Raw genomic sequence first — 21,102 nt, forward strand, 5'->3', positions numbered from 1 at the left:
CATCGCAGGAAACAAAGCCACACCTAACATACTGTCCCCAAGAATGACATGGTGGTCAGAATTCTTGGCTGCCTACAACTACAATTTAACCTACCGACCCGGAAAGGACATAAATCATGCTGACGCACTTAGCCTCTACCTGACATAGAAGACAACCCAGCACCAACCACATCAACCCTTCAAATAGAGATATTAGAAAACCTACCTGTAATGGCAGCAGACTTCACTAGGGAAACAGGTAGAGACAAAATCCTGGCACGGATTTTAAATTGGGTAGGAAAAGGATGGTCAGAAACTGAGAGTGATGAGACCGCCAAACCATTCTGGAATAGACAAACAGAACTCTCAATGCTAAAGAGGTGCATATTATGGGGAGATCGGGTGGTCATACCGGACGTTTTAAGGAAAAGCATACAAGAAATGCAACAGGAGGGACACCCGTGTATTGTAAAAATGAAATCCCTGGCAAGGAGTTATGTATGGTGGCCAGGAATGGATAAGGAGATAGGGGACTGGGTGGCAACATGTAAATACTGCCAGGAATCAAGGCCAACACCCCTCACAGCACCAAAACACGAATGGGAAACACCAAGGGGACCATGGTCAAGACTACACATTGATTTTGCAGGCCCAACCAAAGGACATACATTTTTAATAGTCATAGATGCTTACTCCAAATGGCTAGAGGTAAGCATTATGCACTCCACCACAACAGAAGCTGTCATTAGACAGCTCAGGAAACTTTTTGCAACACATGGATTGCCAGATCTAATTGTATCCAACAACGGGTCACAATTCATGGCAACAACATTTGAGGGGTTTTTAGCACAACAAGGGATAAGGCATGCACTGACAGCGCTGTGCGGTGTCCCTCCTTACCACACTTAAAGCAACCAGACGTTCTTGGAGTCATGGTGGATTGGGGTTTGAAGACTTCCCGTTTCCCCAAGGGTGGGGATCTTTTCCAAGATTTGCCACTGCGGTACCGGTTTCGAGTCATGTCTATCTCCGCCTCCTCTGCCATCATGTACCATTCGTGCAACAGGTTCGGAGCCCCACAGGCCAGGCAAGCAGTGTATAGGTCATCATTTAGTCCATCTTTGAACGAACAAACTAGGATATCCTCTGGCCAGTCCACCTGGCCGGCCAGGTCACAAAATTCCTCGGTGTATTCTGCTACTGGGTGACGGCCTTGTTTTACGACTCTAATGCAGTCACGGGCTTTTCTATCGGCGAGGGGGTCCTCGAAGTGGTGGCGTAAGGCTGTCATGAAGCGATCGAGGTTCCTTAATTCTGGGGCATTGACGTTGTGGAGCGTCACCATCCATCTGGCTGCTGCCCCTTCAAGGGCCAGGGTGACGATTCGTACTCGGGACCACTGGGTTGGGAAATCCCGCCCATATTCTTGCATGTAGGTGAGCACTTGCGCCAGAAAAAACCCAATTTCTGGGGGTCTCCATCAAATTTTACCCCCAAAGGTGGGATCTTCCTCTGCAGTTGGATGTATCTTGGTTGGCCAGGGTTAATTACCTGATCTGGGGCGTTTAGGGGTCGGGTACCTGGTATGGCTCCTGGTCCTTCAGCTTGTCCCTCTGCCCGCTCAATTTCCACTGGATCAAGGGTGGTGGCTCGGGTTCTCTCATTTTCTGGTTCCCTCGCTCTCCTGAGATGTTGCCCTGGTGCATCCCTCACCTTGAAGTTCTCCAGGGCTTCCCTCACGAGGCGTTTTATGTACCGTCTCATTCGGTCATCAGCCGGTGGCTCCTCGTCCCATTCTTCCTGATTCGATAGGGCCTCCAGCTCCAATTTCCACCCAGGTTTACGATTTCCCTGGGTGAAGGTTACTCCTCTGGTTCTTCCGTCCCAGTGGTCTCTTTTTCCTACACCTATAGACCAGTGGGGCTTGGTGGAGGTTTCGTAGGCAGCCTCTCTGTCTTCGATGGGGTGCACCAAGTCAGTATCTGGGTGGGTACCTGTCGACGTTTCTCCCCAGCATTCAGCTTCCCCTTGGTCCTTGCTGTCCTCAGACATTTTCCTTTCTTGCAGGGTCCCCTCGGTAGAGTGAAAGGGTTTTTTTTTTTTTAAAAAAAAAAATCCTCTCCGGGCTGACCTCTATTGCAGACGCTGCTTTATGTCAGGCTACAGAACTTTTCCCATTCACTCAACTAGAATGAACTTCTGAAAACGTATCCAAATGTATCACAAAGGAATTCTTTATTGAGATGAGACAATTCCTGTAGGAGTTCAAAGCGGCGTCTGAGGTCTCTCAGCCATACAGGGATACATAAGGGAGTTTAGAACCCCTCCCCTTATCTCGATGTGTATTTAGTGAAACAAAAGCCAGTATGTTAATTCCTTCCCACCCCTCTTGTAAGGAACGGTCTTTTCAGTTTCCCAGGGCATACCTAATTCCCCCCCACCCCCTTTTTAGAATGAACTATTCAAGGGATACCCAAAGTACAATCTCACTGTGGAATTTTTATGACCTTCTCATCTCCTGGTTGTGCCTCTCAGAGGTGATAGTTCTGGTCATCTGGCTTTTCTCCCTCCATCATATTATGTGTGGGTTATACAAATTCAATATAAGATTAAATATATTCAGGTTACATCAAGAAAGGATTTCTTTATCAGCCTCCCCCCCAATTTTCTTCTTCCACTGAAGAAATGACAGATACACGGATCTGACACACTGGGACAGCTCCCCTATGAGGAAAAGTTGGAACTTTGGAGTGGGGGGATAGTCTAGAAAAGAGATGAATGAGAGGCAGATGTTATTAAGATGTAAACAATGAGGCACAAGTGACAAATAGAAACCATTTCCCCCCTTACCAAAGTACTAGAATTAGAACTCATGAAATAAAATGGAATCCTCGGCAATCCTTTTTTTAAAACAACAACAAGAACACATAATTACACTTTGGAATTCATTTCCATAAGATGTCCCAAAGGTGCTTTCTTTCAAAAGCCAGAAGATGTTTCACTTCTCATTCAAGAAGCTTCTTCAGTTCTGATTGAATGATGGAGAATGGAAGGATTTATATTCCTTGCAGTCATGTGGTCATTAGCCCTCTTTCTGATAGTCGTTGTGGCCACTTTGAGGCTTATCTATGCCCTCAGGGTCACCTGAATCCTGTAGTCTGCATTTTTTTTTCTGGAAATCCATTCATATTCCTGCACCATTTAAAAAGTGTTCATCCCAGAGTGCATAGCTAAGTATCTATAGAGATTCTCAGCTTGACTGGATTCAAAAAAGAATTCATGGAATTCATGGAAATCATGGAAGTCACTGGCTATGAGCCTTAATGGCAGTGGGACATCCTCTGAAAACTATCTACTGGAGGCTATCAGCTTTTTAATGTAGTTAGACTAGATGGGTGAGAGGTCAGATTCAGCAGGATATGTTCTTATATTCCTATCTATGACTCATAAAACCCCTCATTGTAAATGTTAGTGTTTGGGGATTGACCCCTAGCAGAGTATTGCAGCAGTAGTCAAGCCAGGTAGCCAAAACGAGAGTGGAAGGGCCCCAGAGTATACACACACTGAACACAAACACTGTTTGTAGTTTAAATAGTTTTTAATCCAGTTAGAGTTTAAGCATTGTCATTCAGTCCATTAGTCATTCACTATATTTCCATCCAGTAAGACTCACTATTACAGTCCAAGTTAAGAGTCCTTGCAATATCTTTATCAGCCGATAAAGATATCTTCTCCTCCTCCGGTGCCTCTCTCCAGAGGAACAAACGCTGGATATTCAGCAAGAAGTTCAAACAGTAGAACAGTAGAATTACGCAGTAAATCAGCAAACAGTAGCAAACAAGAACAGTTCAGTCACAGGCACTCAAAATTATTCGCAGTAAGACACAGTTAGTCGCAGTAGCAGTTACAGTTACAGTAAGCTTTCCAGCTTCTAATGCTTCCTTATATTGTAACTTCTAACCGCACCCTTAATCGGCTAATTGTCTGCAGCATTGTGCTTAAAGTGATAAGCACTTAAACCATGATATCTAAGTTTTATATATTTATTCACCCAAACCATATTTGGTATCAATGTTATACCTAACATACTCCCCTTTTGGGTGAAATAAATATATAATACCTTTACAATCTAACCCCATAGTTTTCACAACTCTCCTGGTGCTTACTGGCACCTTGGGCTTTAGTAAAATTATCAGCTAAATTGTCCTCCGACATACAGTACTCTAGCTGAATCATCTTACTTCTTACAGATTGTCTCACGTTTAGGTATCTTAGATCCGTATGCTTGCTCCTTGTTTTTACTGCAATATTTGTGGCCATTTGAATTGCTGCCTGATTATCTTCATGTATAATTATAGGATAATCTACAGTTATACCTATATCAATTAACATTTGTTTATACATTATTAATTCTGTACATAACAGAGATAAACAGGAGAATTCTGCCTCCATAGTAGACAAACTTATATGCTGTTGTCTTATTGACTTCCAGCCTATTAATGTCTTACCCAGCATTATGGCTGTTCCTGAAGTCGACTTTCTAGTGTCTCTTTCTGATGCAAAGCTAGCATCTGCATAAGCACTCAGGATTAAATCACCCTTTGGTTCTAGATACAATGAATAATTCATTGTCTTTTTAAGATATCTTAATATCCTCTTAGCTGCAATCCAGTGTCTTTCACATGGTGCAGAATTGAATCTAGCCAACTGATTCACACAGTACGAAATATCTGGTCTAGACCAATTACTAATATAACTCAAACTACCAATTAAAGATTGATAAATCACCTTATCAAACTCCGGGCTTTGTTCATCAGTGTTGCTAAACTCCTGACTCATTGGAGTCTTAGCTGGCTTACAAAGCTCCATCTTGTAATCTTTTAGCAATTTGCTTATCTTATCTTCCTGAGATATCTTAAAACCTTTCCGTGTTTTATTTATATTCAAACCGAGATACTTCTTTATCTCCCCTAATTGCTTGAACTTTATTCTCTTTCCTAATGATGCTATTATTTTATTTGCTTCATCATTAGTTTCAGTTATCAATGCAATGTCATCTGTGAATAGTAATAATAATGATACTTTCCCATTTGTCTCCCTCTTAAACAGACATGGATCGGCTAAACCAGCTTTAAATCCTATATTGTCTAGTTCCTTTACAATATACTGGTTCCATTCATAGCCTGATTGTTTTAGACCATAGAGGCTTTTCTTTAACAACCAACAATCATTATTATCCTTACTTTCACTTTTAATACCAACAGGTTTTTTCATGTAAATAGTATGTTTTAATGGGGCGTGCAAGTAAGCAGTTTCCACATCTAGATGGTTAACTATATAGTTTTTACTAGCTGCCCACACTAAAGCTGCCCTCAAGGTTGCTGCCTTAAGACTAGGTGCAAACACCTCATCGTAGTCATTAGCATTCTGCCTAAAACCTTGGGCTACTAACCTTGCCTTATGGATTAAATTACCATCTTTATCTGTTTTTACCTTAAAAATCCATTTGCAGCCAATGGACTTCTTACCTACAGGTAATTTGGCATTTTCATACACTTTCATATCTCTTAATGAATTCAGTTCCTTATTCATTGCTGCATACCAACTTTCTTTTTCCTTAGTAGGATACTTTTTAATTTCTTCAACAGAATTAGGAACTTGATTAATCTGGCATACTGTGTTAGCCTGGTACCTATCAGGCGGTCTAGATACACGTGTAGTTCTTCTGGGAATTACAGGGCTTACAGGAGGACTTTGTTGAACTACTACCTGTTCATCTTCCTCATCCTGTTCAGCTATTGAATCTGTTTCTTCCTTTTTGGGCACTATTTCATCCTGTATTTGTCTCTTTACTTTATTTTTAAAGTTACAGGGATAACTAATGGGATTTCTATAGGATTCAATAATTACATCTTTATTGGCATCCTGTTCTAATTTCTCCCATCCTTCATGTTCTAGAAATTGGGCACTAGCACTACATAACACTTTAGATGTGCCTTTTTCCCAAAATCTATATGCCCTATGGTTTGCCTGATAACCAACGAAGAAAAATCTTTTAGCTCTATGTTGCCCTTTTTTTCTGAGTTGTGCAGGAATATGCACCCATGCTGGTGCACCAAATGTGTGCAGGTAACTTAGATCAGGTTTCCTGCCATGCCACCTGGTGAATGGAATTTCACCTGTTGTTGTATTAACAACGTTGTTCAATATGTTATTAGCACACATTGTAGCCTCCCCCCACAAAGAATCAGGTAACCCAGAATCAGTTAACATTGTTCTAACCATTGCCTGTAGTGTTTGGCCTCTTCTTTCAATAAAAGCGTTATGTTCTGGCCTGTATGGAGCAGACTTCTTATGCTCTATTCCAGCTACCTTAAGTCTGTTCTGGAATTTGTTATTAATAAATTCCGTACCATTATCTGTCACCAGGGTTATCAGTTGTCGTTTAGACTTTCTTTCAGCAAACTTAAGCCAATTGAAAAAATGTTGATATGTTTCAGTTTTGCTTTTCATTAAATAGCAAAACCCATATCTAGAATAATGGTCCATAATGCTCAGTATATATCTAGCACCCCCCATACTGGGTTTCTTTGGACCTATTATGTCTGCAAATACTACTTCTAAAGGTTCTTTTGTTTTGAAACCATTTAGCCTATTTGCAGGCAATACTTTGCTCTTATCTTCACAGCAAACATTACAACGCAAATATTTATCACAAGGTTTTAACCTTATTCCTTCAGATAACTCAACTGTACGTTTTAGCATTTTAAAATTTACATGCCCCAAACGCCTATGCAATAAATGGATACATTCTTCATGAGGTTTTATATTATTAAATACAGTATGTGCCTCCCCTTTCTTACTATTATCTAATACATATAATGTTCCATTTAAAGCTGCAGTTACCCTTTTGTTATCTTTTTCAATTATGCAATTATTATCTTTAAAAGTAATTACATAACCTAATTTATCTAATACCCTTACTGAAAGCAAATTAAACTTTAGTTGCGGTACATACAACATTTTTATATCCTGGTTTATGCACGGACAATGTGCAAAACCTTCACCTTTCGCTTTAAGATTCCAACCGTTGGCAAGAGATATATGTTGAGAACTTGTAGACATTTTTATAAATTTAGTCTTATCTCTTGTGATGCAGTGGGATGCGCCACTGTCAACCACCCATAGATCATTCTTCACATCAGAGTTGCTAAACGTGGCTAGTTCAAATGCTTTCTTTGGCTTTTTTATATTCTGGCTTTTTCTCTTTTTGCAGAATCTTGCCAAATGTCCTCTGCCTCCACAATTAAAACACTTTTTAATTGTGTATGCCGTCGAAGATAAATTCTTTTCTTCCAGGTGCTGTACTTTGCTAAGCTGGTTTCTTTCAAGCTTTGAAGATAATTTCTCTTCTTTCTTATCTTCTCTCAGCTCGTCACGTTCACGCCTTCTTCTGGCTTCTTCTAGTAGCCTGCCTGTTATGTCGGTTAATGAGAGGCTATCTTTTGGCAATACTTCCAACGAAGTCACATAGTCATCATAGCTTTGATCTAATGAAGATAATATGATGTAGACTTGTTGCAGTTCATTAAATATAAGCTCTTTTTCTTGCAATTCTTGAAAAATGCTTTTCATACAGTTTAAATGAACTAACATATCTCCATTCCTCTGAAGATGCGTTCGAAAAAGCTTCCGTGTAAGATTTATATGTGCTCCTACACTGTCCCGAACATAAATCTTCCTGAGGTTCTCCCAGCAGTTTGCAGCATTTTCTTCTCCACGAATATGGACAAGCTGCTGATCACAGAGAGTCAGTCCTATGATGCATAAAGCCTGCTCATTCTTTAGTTTAAAGTCTTGTAACTTTTCGTTATCATCATCATTAGCAGGATCCCAGCTACTCACATCTGGTGGGTTTGCTATAATGTCCCACAAACCTTCTCTGCGTAGAAGTAAACTACATTTCATTGACCATGAAACATAGTTTGTTCCATCCAGCCTGGATATCATGGACAGTTGTGACAAATTTACTTGTGCCATTACTCTTCAGATATTTTGACTATTTTAAACTAATTAAAACAGTTTGTTTTTACAGTAATGTGCAACTCACACCAACTCTCTCTGCTATATCCTGGTTAGTTAGACTATGCTGCTGGGCCCATAACCAATGTTAGTGTTTGGGGATTGACCCCTAGCAGAGTATTGCAGCAGTAGTCAAGCCAGGTAGCCAAAACGAGAGTGGAAGGGCCCCAGAGTATACACACACTGAACACAAACACTGTTTGTAGTTTAAATAGTTTTTAATCCAGTTAGAGTTTAAGCATTGTCATTCAGTCCATTAGTCATTCACTATATTTCCATCCAGTAAGACTCACTATTACAGTCCAAGTTAAGAGTCCTTGCAATATCTTTATCAGCCGATAAAGATATCTTCTCCTCCTCCGGTGCCTCTCTCCAGAGGAACAAACGCTGGATATTCAGCAAGAAGTTCAAACAGTAGAACAGTAGAATTACGCAGTAAATCAGCAAACAGTAGCAAACAAGAACAGTTCAGTCACAGGCACTCACAATTATTCGCAGTAAGACACAGTTAGTCGCAGTAGCAGTTACAGTTACAGTAAGCTTTCCAGCTTCTAATGCTTCCTTATATTGTAACTTCTAACCGCACCCTTAATCGGCTAATTGTCTGCAGCATTGTGCTTAAAGTGATAAGCACTTAAACCATGATATCTAAGTTTTATATATTTATTCACCCAAACCATATTTGGTATCAATGTTATACCTAACAGTAAATCTCAACAAAACTATGATGATTACAGATCTGGTCTACAATCTACTATATTCAAGTATTTTGCTTAAAATAATACAGCGGCATTGCCCATATAAAGCAGTGTGTCTGTTCATCCTAATATAAGGATTTTATATTTAAATAATTATTCATGCTGATCCACTTTATTCAATTCTTATGTACCAAGGGAAGTAACACAATTGGCCCTAATGACCTACAATAAATCTATCAAATAGAGACTTCTGGTTGGGCGCTGTGTCGGTACGGAGCTGAGGAGCAGATCGCCACTCTGAAAGATTCCGATTTTCGCTAGTTGGTGGCTTTTTGGAGCATGTCGGACCCCGGAGGGGTAGGCAAAAGAAAGGGGAAGACACGGAGGTCTTGGGGAGGTGCTGCAATTCCGGAGACTGGAAGAAGAACCCCCTGAAAACCAATGGCAGAAGAGGGAGATTGTGACAACAGTGACAATCAGAACCAGAGAGGCAGCAGCCCAGCCGATTAAAAGAAGTGAAAAGAGGGAAACAGCAGGCTGAGCACTGGAAAGGCGTATTTAAAGAAGATTTTCAGAATATTGGTGTATACTGTAAAGGAAGCTCTGAATTGAGTGGTGTAGTGAAGCAGCAGAGTTTTTGACAGGAGCACTGACTGAAACAATGGCAGAGATTTATGCTGACTAATGGAATTGTGAAACCTGAGGAGACAAAGGGTGAGATAATAACATTTGCTTTGCGAGTGGAGGAGTGAACTATAGAACCTTATTGTCTGTTTATTTGAGAAGTGAGGAAAGAAAGAAAAAGAAGTGAAAGTGATTAGGTGGTATAGGAAAACGAAAGGACAATTAATAGTGTAAAACTTAGGAATGAACTTTTGACGCATTGAAAGATCAGAAGAAAGGACTAGGGAAAAGAAACTTTAATTTGATAAATATTAATAGACAATTCTGACAACAAAATAAGAAAGATTTATTTAAGGTTCATAAGTGAAACTGTGACTGTGCGGGAATAAAAGAACAAAAGAGCAACAAGAAAATACACAAACGGAGAAAGTGACTGTGCAACTTGGAACGAGGATATTTTGAATTAAGAGCTGTTGTAAGACAATTAACAAAAAAAATCTCTGGATCTGATTTAATAGATATTGGTAAGATACAAACCTATTTAAGTGAAGTTGGTAGAAAACTAATTTGATAGAGGTAAATATACTAGAAATTTGTATATAGAATATTGCTTAATACTGATTGAACTTTTCGGATTAATTGAATAATTGTTGGAAAGTGATTTTATAAGCATATGAATTAGATGGTTAAATAATAATTATATAGTATTATTATTTTCATCTTATTGTTCTACTGATAAATTATACTAATCAATTTTTGTTTAAAAGTACTATATAAGAAATCTAAGGGGGGGGGGAAGAAATTAGACTTACTTACTTCGATTAAATATATATCCTTAAGGAAATAGATAAATTCAAATATTTAAATATATTAATGAGTTGGGTACTTTAACTATTTACATTAATTATGTGATTATATAGGTTTGGTGTTTTCTGGTTAAGCATACTGGTATCTATTTACTTGTATTTATAGTGGATTAACTAAATATATATTGGATTAATATTTAACTCTCTAGACCTTAGAATATTTGACCAGCTAAGAAATAGAAATAAGATCTGTCTGGGACTATCTATAATAGAAAACTCTTATTTAACAATATATGTATAAATACGTATACTGTAATTAAAGGAGAAAACAATATAACTCTACTAGGATAGTTGATGGTGGATTGGAGAGAGCTTTTACAAATAGTTAAAATGGCAACAATAACTACAAATGTAAAATCAGGGAAGAAACCTACAACAGTGACATCTTCACCTCTGAGACAGAGATCGATCGACGCAATGTTACTGGTGAAAAAGACAAGTTCTGCCCAAAGTTTGCAGGCAGTACAGTCAACACTTGCCATGATGCAAGAAACGATGGTAAAAACCCATGAACTGATAGCGAGGAATCACGAAGACATGAAATTAGAAATGAGAACAGAAATAGGAGGAGTGAAGAACGAGATACAAAATTTGGATAGCAAAATCGGAAAGATGCAGGAGACAATGACAAAAAAATGAACAAAAATTAAACACAGTAGAGGCAAGAACTGAGGTGGTGGAAAAGAGATTAGAGGAATCAGAACAAAATTGAAAAGTCTTATATTGTGAACTTCGGGATTCCGTGGTGCATATAGAATTAGAAAAAGCATCATTTTATTTGAGATTTTAGAATGTTGTTGAAGATAAAAAGGAAGATTTACGTAAAATAATGGTGAATTTGATAGCAACAGCCCTACAGAAAGACAAACAGGAAAGTGAGAATGACATTGATTGAGGTCTACAGAGTATATACCCATTACACCCAAAGACACAGGCTACCCCGAGAAATCCACATCAGATTCGCGAGAAAGACGATACGAGATACGTTATACGGCAAGACCAGAGACGAGCCACTGATATATAAAGATCATGAAGTGGTAATGTTGAAGCAAATACCTAGGAGAGTTAGGGAGCAAAGAAGGGGCTACCAGTTTTTGTCATCTCAGTTAATTAAGAATGGTATATCGTTCAGATGACTCACCCCGGAAGGGCTCCTAGTAGAATGGCAGGATAAAAATATAAAATTGATACAATAGAGAAAGCGCATCAATTTCACAAACAATATCTGGGACCTGAGGAAGAACGTGAAAGTGGAGAAGATTTAAATACAAGAAGTCAGGAAGAACAACTCTCTGAAGAGAAAGAACTTGCACCACAGTCAGAATCTCAGAAACTTAGAGAAGATCAGACCAAGTACAAGAGAATCCAGAACAAGGAAAGAAACAAAAAATGCTATACACAGACAGCAACACGAACAGAGAAATCACTTTATTTTCAGTTAATATCAATGGTTTAAACTCAATATTAAAAAGAAAACAGTCATTTGAAAAACTTAAAAAACAAAATGCAGACGTAACTTGTATACAAGAAGTACACATCATAGATAAACAGGCAGACCTCCTAAAGCAGTGATCCCCAACCTTTTTGATGCCGCGGCCCGGTACCGGCATCAGCTGGGCGCCGCGGCCCAGTACCGGCATCAACTGGGCGCCGCCATCTTTTTTTGACGAAAAAGTGCTTCCGGTGACCTCACCGGAAGCACTTTTTCGTCAAAAAAGATGGCGGCGCCAGCGCTTCCGGTGAGCTTTTTCGGGTAGAAATGGCTTTCTACCCGGAAAAACTCACCGGAAGCACTGGCACTGCCATCTTTTTGATGAAAAGTGCTTCCGGTGAGCTTTCTACCCGGAAAAGCTCACCGGAAGCACTTTTTACCAAAAAATGGCGGCGCCCAGCAACCAGCGGCCCGGTAAGACTTGTTCCGCGGACCGGTACCGGTCCGCGGACCGGCGGTTGGGGACCCCTGTCCTAAAGGATACTAATTTGGGAAAAATCTATTGGGCTCTTTCAAATCAAAGAAAAAGGGGCATCGTAGTATATATAAAAGATTGGCTGCAACACAAACAAGTATATAAGGATGATGATGGAAGAATGTTATTTATAGAAATAATATTAAACCAGAAAAAGACTTTGTTAGTTACAGTATATGCCCTGAATGTAAATCAAAAAGAATTTTATAATAAACTCCATCACAAGATAGTAGAAACTGAATATACAAATGTATGTATTGTATGAGATTTAAATGCTGTTTCAGACAAGGACAAAGACTATAAAAGTTCCAAAAAATAAATAAATAAAAGGAGATTGTTCCCATCTTCTTTTAATAACATGGTGAGGGAATTAAATTTGAAGGATGTGTGGAGAGAACGGTATCCAACTAAAAAGCAATATACTTTCTTTTCCAATCCCCATCACTCTTGGTCTAGAATAGATCAGATTTGGATGGACCCAGGCTTAATGGAAAACATTGAAAATATAGAGATTTTGCCAAATGTATGGGCTGATCATAACCCTATTCAAATTAAGTGGAAAGGAAAGAGAATGATTGGAAGATGGACATTTAATAATAGTATATTAAAAGATAACAAATATATTGAAATGGTGAGAAAAGAATTGAAAATATTTCTTGAAATAAATAAGAGAGAGCATACGTCCCTTCAAAATCTCTGGGATACAACAAAAGCTTATGTGAGAGGTTTAACTATTGGCTATAGTATTTAAAAGAATAAAGAAAAAAGGCAACAACAAAACGTGTGGAGAGAGAAACTTAAAGATTTAGAAGTAAGTAGACAAATTTATCCGAATAATCAAAACACTAGTAAAGAAATAGATTTGGTAAAACATAAGATAAATTTAAGTTTGCAGGAAGACCTGGCCCAAAAAGTTAAATTAGTAAAACAAAATTATTTTGAAAATGCAAATAAGCCAGGGAGATGGTTAGTCCATAAAAAAAAAAAAGAACAAGGAAAAAGAACGATTGTAGCTCTCCAAGACCAAGAAGGTATGTATGAGTATATACTCAGGCTAAGGAAAAGAAAGATATTGCCAGGGACTTTTTTGCAAGTCTATACAATCAAGAAGAAGTACCAGAAGAACTTATTAATCAATATTTGAAGGGAAAAAATTACCAGAAATTATGGATGAAGAGAAATGTATTTTAAATAATAAAATATCCACAGAAGAAATTAGAAAGGCAATTGGAGCCCAAAAATTAAATAAAACCCCGGGCCTGGACGGAATTATGTCTGAATTCTATAAGGAGTTTCAAGAGTTATTGGAGGAATTAATAACAGACATATATAATGAAGGCTTGGATAGTGCTAATATACCAAAGTCATGGACCAAAGCACATATAACCCTTATTCACAAAGAGTAATCAGACCCACAAAAAATTCAAAATTATAGGCCAATATCACTTTTAAATGTAGATTACAAGATTCTGGCCATAATATTGGTGGAAAGATTAAAGAAAATATTAAGTAGGATTATTCATACTGACCAGAATGGGTTTCTGCCATATAGGCAAATGAAGACAAATACAAGAATAATTATGGATGTTTTAGAATTCTATGAAGTACACACAACTAAAACAATGGCACTGTTGTTTTTAGATGCTCAGAAGGCGTTCGACAATTTGAATTGGAATTTTCTTATTAAACAACTGACAGGCATGAAATTTGGTGAAATTTTTTTAGGATTCATTAAAACAATATATAATACCCAAACTGCAAAAATATTAATAAATGGGGAAAACACAGATAATATAAGGATAAATAAGAGTGTAAGACAAGGATGCCCCTTGGCTCCCCTATTTTATATATTTGCGGAAGAGACACTACCGGTACAAATCCGACAAAATCAAGAGATCAGGGGGTTAAAAGTTAAAAAAGAGGAGTACAAACTTCAAGCATTTGCTGACGATATGGCCTTTATAGTGGAAGATCCCCTGGAAATGACACCTATCTTGATGAAAGAAATAAAACAATATGGAAAGTGGCAGGGTTAAAAATTAATGAAGAAAAAACAAAAGTGATAACAAAAAACTATACAAATGAACAAAAGGAAGAACTAATAAAGAAATTAGGGATACAAGTGGTAAATAAAGTAAAATATCAGGGGATATGGCTGACAGCTAGGTGCTCATCAATTAAAAAAGATAATTACGATAAATTAACAATCCAAATATTTAAAGACTTAGATAATTGGGCTAAATTACAAATATCTCTATTAGGCCGTATTGCAATAGCAAAAATGAATATTTTGCCAAAATTGTTGTTCTTATTTCAGACGGTGCCAATCAAGTTGGAAAAAAGCTTTTTTGAAGAATTAAATAAACTTATATCCAAATTTATATGGCAAAAAACCCAGAATAAAATATAAACTATTACAGGATGATAGAAAGAAAGGAGGCTTTGGTCTTTCAGATTTTGAAACATATTACTATGCTGCGATAGCAACTTGGCTTAAAGACTGGGTTAATTTGATAAATAAAAGGATCTTAACATTAGAGGGCTTTGATCTCCAACTTGGATGGCACGCATTTATGTGGGATGGAAAGAATAAACACCACTTGTACTTTCAAAGGCATTATATAAGGAATGTGTTACTAAATATTTGGGAAAAGATAAAAAAGTACATTACTGTAAGGTCCCACTGTGGTTATCTACAATGGAGGCAGTTACACACCCAAACGTTTTAGATTTTGATAATATTGTAAGATATAAAGATCTATTACATCAAACCGGAGAGTTAAAGGGTAGGAATCAAATACAAATTCAAGGAAAAGAGATAACATGGTGGCTCTATGCGCAGATACAAACGCATTATAAAAAAGATAAAGAACAATTTGGTTTTAACATGACCTATCAAGAATTAGATAAAATTTGGCATGGAGAGGAAAGGAAGTTGATTAGTAAAATATACAAATATCTATTGGATTATAAATTAAAAGAAGAAACAGTCAAGGAGTGTATGATAATTTGGGCAAAAAATGTGGGCCACAGTATTGAATTAGACAAGTGGGATTTTATTTTGGGAAATAAATTACAAACTATGTCAGCCTCATACAAAGAGAATCTCTATAAAATGGTGTATCGTTGGCACTTGCCACCCACGAGACTGGCTAAGATGTTCCCGAACCTCCCCCCAAACTGCTGGAAGTGTAACTGCGCCCAGGGAACATACTTCCATATGTGGTGGACATGTCCATATGCTCAGAAGTTTTGGAAAAATATCAAAAATTGGATTCTAAATATAACTAAACAAAAAGTAAAACTTGAACCTGAAACCTTTTTGCTGGGTATGATAGACTCAAAAATAGAAAAAAAAATATCAATATTTAATCTTGCACATTATAACGGCAGCCAGAATAAGTTATGCTCAAAATTGGAAACTTTCTATTGTCCCTTCAGAGGAGATGGTCATTAAAAAAATTCACGAGTGTGCAGAGATGGACAACCTAACCAAATTACTAAAAAACAACAAAGATAGTGAATACTACAAAATTTGGAATTGTTGGTACGAATGGTTAAAGAAATTGCAACATTTGATAACTGAATAAGTTATGAAGTTATGAAGGACGTGCGTTTAATTATAAAGTATTCTGTGAAATTAAAACATTAAAAGAACGAGGAAGGTGTTGTAACAAGGTAGATCACATCAATGTTATGGGGTAAAAGAAAAAAAGAAAAGAAAAATGTAACCAATGCTCAATAACTGCTGCAAAATGTATATATGTATATATATTTGTTTATATGTTTGTTTGTTTCCTTTTAAATGTTTTAAATATATGAAACTTAAATAAACTTTATTTTAAAATGAAAAAAAAATTCTATCAAATCTGTTAGGGATATACACCCTAGCAGAATGTGCAACGGCAGTCAGGCAGGCAGGCAAATATATGAGATAAACGTTGTTGTAGTTTACACTCAGTAAAACAGATACACAGTGCTAGTTAAATAGTTTATTCCAGTAAGATTTATATGCATAGTCAAACAGTCCATATATCATATACTAAGTTCAGTCCGTCCGGGGATTATCCATTAGCAAAGTCCAGTGTTGAAAAAGAGGTCAGGAAACTTACAAATAATCAGTCCAGTAATATATCTCTTTTTGCAGTAGAGATATGAAGAAAATCAAACCTCTTTTCTTCGTTCAGCAATAGCAGGGAAAACACGCAGTTATCACCATCAATCCATCATTGTCAGCAATCCAGTAAAAGCCGGCAAACAGTGAGCTCTCTTGCTCCCTCTTATGGTGATTTTACAACTGCACCCAAAATACATGTTTTACAGTTAAAGTGATACACACACTTAAACACACTAACATAGTTTATATATATTATTTTACCCAAACTAAGTTAGGTAACCATGTTATTCCTAACAAAATCTATCAAATAGAGTGTGATATTTGCTAGAAGGTAAATAAAAATTTACAATGGTTTCTAATCATCTACCTGGAGGTTACTATCTGATCAGCAGCAGAGATATGCACATACGAAAATATTCCTAAACAAATGTCCCTAAATATTGTCCATAGGTGGAAATAAAATGTATTTCATGATGTCCAAGTACTAATCCTATGACGTACATACATAATATCCTCATTCCTACTGTGCCCTTCCACCAATAACCAATAAGGCAAACTATATCCAATTACTTTCCAGTTAGCTGTTTGAACTGCAATAATTTTTATCCTGGGCAATCTTCATAGGAGATTTACAGTACTGTGTATCAATTGATGATACTTCAACAATAACTTTTCATGGGATTATAGCATCATCTTTGCCTTTCTTAATAAGGCCAGTAACCAGCAATGATTTGGAATTGTGGTTGATGGAACCACATTGATGAGGGACACCAAGTTGGCAACTGTAGCTGCTTTTCAAGAGGAGAACAGGTTGCTAAGAAGACAAACACACATGGGAAAAGACTCATTCACCAGATTTCTATCAGCAATGCAAGTGCAGATGGAAATGAAGGATTAAACTTCCACAAAATAAATAAAAACATAACTTGATCAGAACTAGAGATAGCTTTGTGGCAGGACCACACGAGCAGCAGAAACATTTTACAATATATACCTTCATTGAACTGAAATAGGTAAATCAGTTTTAAATGGAAAGTGGTTTTCCTATGTGCAGAGCAATGTGGTGAGATGACTTTTGCTCTCCCACTCTGGGGCACTCTCTTCTTCCAGATGTTTACCACAATAGCCTGGAATTGCAATGCTATCTTTTTAAAATAGCATGGTGCCAAAATAATATATTTATAAAAAGCATACAGAATCATTTAATAGTTAACTGGTCTGTTACACAATGTTTTATGGATTTTTATTTAGATTGGACTAACTAGGAATACCGTAGCCTTGCAGATGAATCGTTCTACTCAGCAGTTTAGAGCTGATAATCTGGAAGTTGCCCCAGTTAAGAAACATTGTCCTAGGTCAGTAATAAAAATATCTGATTGTTTTGCTTGCTTGCATACTTTGTGCTTTTTGTTATATTACAAAATCTGACTCTTGGTCTCTTTATCATAATTTTAAGTTAGTGTTTATTCTTTTATGTTTATGAACACATTATTAACCCCCACAACTTTAATACTGCCAATAAATGAATAATCTGTCTTTATTTTATGATGAATACATCCAAAAATCAAAGATATTTATCCTTTCTGGAGTGACTGATCTAATTTCGACACTACTGTAGAACAACAAAATGTTATAACTTAATTAAGCCATGCTACAGAAAGAAAAATAATCTAATATTTTAGGTAGAGAAATAGCATTCAGGGGTCTGGAATAGAAATAGCTGCAAGATATAAAATCAATATTCAATTCTAAGGCAGAACTACTCTAGAGTTTCAATCATAATAGCAATCCTGGACACATACAGTGAATACAAGTAGTCTGGACAGTTTGTTTAGTGACCATTTGAAGATGCAATGGTACTGAAAAAGTGACTTATGACAATTTTTCATCTTTATGACCATTGCAGCATCCCCATGGTTATGTGATTTACGTTTGTATAGTTGAGGACTGGTTCATATTTATGATGATTGCAATGTCTTGGAGTCAATGATGATCACATGGGGGTTATTTTTTATTATTTTTATTTCTTTTATATTGTGTTCTTATTTCCTGTAAATTGCCTTGAATCACCATGAGTGAGTAGGTGGCTGAATGAATGAATGAATGAATGAATGAATGAATGAATGAATGAATGATATGAGACATATAAAAGGCATGCAGCACATAAATTAGAGGAAAGTTTCTTGTTCTAACAGTATAGGAATTTGATATCATTTACTGAAACTACTATAAAAGCAGGGATATTCAGGATGGATGGAAAGAAATAGATTCACCTTTTTCAATCAAAGGTTTAATTCCCAGATCACAATTGTGATTGTAGTTCATGAATCACAAGCAACATGCTAAGTATTCTTAGCTTGGAAGCATCAACAGAAAAACATTATTGCCCTCCAGTTCAGGCTTGGAAACCCCAAACACAGTGAATTGGGATCTTGGAGTCCTATTGAACAATCACTTAAATATAAGCCAGCAGTGTGCTACAACTGCCAAAAAAGCCAACACAGTCCTAGGTTGCATTAGTATAGAATCAAGATCGTGTGAAGCATTAGTAGTACTTTATAATACCTTGGTAAGACCACATTTGGAATATTGCATCCAGTTTTGATCACCACAAAATAAAAAAAATGTTGAGACTCTAGAAAGAGTGCAGAGAAGAGCAACAAAGATGATTAAGAGACTGAGGCTAAAACATATGAACCATTGTAGGAATTTGGTATGTCTAATTAAATGAAAAGAAAGACTAGGGATGATATGCTATCAGTATTCCAATATCAAAGGGGCTGCCACAAGTAAAAGGGGTCAACACCTGGAGGCAGGACAAGAAGCAATGGATAGAAACTTAAGGAAAGGAAAGAATCAACCTAGAACTAAGGAGAAATTTCCTGGAAGAGCAATTAATCACTGGAACATCTCCAGAAGTGGTGGGTGCTCCAACACTAGAGGTTTTTAAGACAAGATTGGACAACCATTTATCTGAAATGTTACAGGATTTCCTGTTCAAGTAGGGGATTGGACTAGAAGGCCTCCAAACTCCCTTCCAACTTGGTTATTCTGTTATTCTAAATTAGTTGTAGCAGAATATAGAATGCTAGGCTAGATAGGCCTATGGATTGACCCAACATGGATCATCTTCATGTTCTTATGATTTCAGCAATGTGTTTGACAAAGTACCCAACACATTCTGACTCATAAGCTAATTATGAAACATGACATAACATTTAAATGGCTTCTGCATAGTTGGCTTGAAAACTGCACTCAAAAAGTGATATCACTGTTTGTCAAAATGAGGTACTGAACAAAATTCTGCAAAGTTCAGTCTAAGGGCCATGTTTTAAATATTTTTACTGTTGACTTTGAAGAAAAGATGAATTTTAATTAAACATGCAGAGGGCTCTAAATGGGATGAAAGAGCTCATAGATAGAAAAATGTTCTTGGTAGGTTAAAAATGAGCTAAAAACAATATAACAAAGAAAATGGAATGTTGTAATCAAATGTGGAAGTATACAATTATCATTTGTAAAACAAAAGATCTTGGAATACTAATCTATTTCAAACTGTATACGAATATAATGTGGTTAAAAAAGAAAGGGGAATGAAGTTTTATGCTGCAGCAAAAGAGACATAATTTTAAATCATGAAAATTAATTGTCTCACTTTTTTTTTTCATTGATCAGACTAGACCTCAAAGGGGTCTTTAAGAAGGATTCAGAGAAACTTTGAATACTTCTAAAAGGATTCAGGGAAACTGGAACACATTCAGAGGAGATCTCTCAAGATGACCAATGATCTAGAACAGGGGTCGCCAAACTTTTGGATCTCAGGGACCACCAAACTCATAATTTTAAATCCTGTGGACCAGAGACCCTGAGAAAATCCCCCAAAAAGTCTGCAGGAAAATTCCCCACCCCGTTTTCCTACCGATCGATCATTCTTTATTTGGGATCTCCAGCTCTGTTCTCAGGAGGGGAGAGAGAGAGACTTTTGGCTTCATGCAAGGAAAGCAGCAGGAGCAGCAGAAGTCTTTGTCTCTCCCAAACTCTGCCAGAAATGAGTCTTTGCCTGCACAGCCTCTTGAAGTAGGAGGCCTTGCAGAGTCCCAAAGACTCATATCTGGCGGAGTTTGGGGGAGAGAAAGAAAGACGTTTGCTGCTTTCCTTGCGTGCAGCCAAAAGCAGAAGAAGAAAGAAGCGGAAAGCAGCAGCCTGGTGGCCAGGCCAGGCACATGGGGTGAGGGGGGCTCCCTCCGCCCTTTCCCCCTCCCCTCAATACCTTGTGTTGTTCGCAATGCAAGCGACGCAAGCCTTCTGCTCCCACAGGCCATGTGGGTGGCGCAGCCTTGTGTTCCCATGCAGCCAGGATTAATTGCTTTGGGGGAGACATTTCTCTGTGGACCACCAAAATTTGCTCATGGACCACCAGTGATCCCTGGGCCACCGGTTGGCAACCACTGATCTAGAAGTTAAATCCTGTGAAGTAAAATGGAAGGATCTAAGGCATTTAGTCTTGAGAATAGAAAACTGAGGGAAAAGATGTGGTATATTTTTAGTTTTGAGTTCTCTATCGTCTATAGGGTAGGACATAGAATAATAGATTTAAATTACAGAAAGGATGGTTCTGATTTTTATAATATAAATGGTAAGAAAAATTGTTAAAGTAAGACCAGTTTGGCAATGGATATAATTACCCCAGTAGGTAATATATTCCACTACTATCCAGTCACTTGGATAAACAGTAAAACATTTGAACCAACAAGAAAAAAAGTTCAGTT

Source organism: Notechis scutatus, chromosome 5 (assembly GCF_049901735.1).
Source record: "Notechis scutatus isolate UNSWTSFEM ecotype Mainland chromosome 5, rNotScu1.2, whole genome shotgun sequence".
NCBI lineage: Eukaryota > Metazoa > Chordata > Lepidosauria > Squamata > Elapidae > Notechis > Notechis scutatus.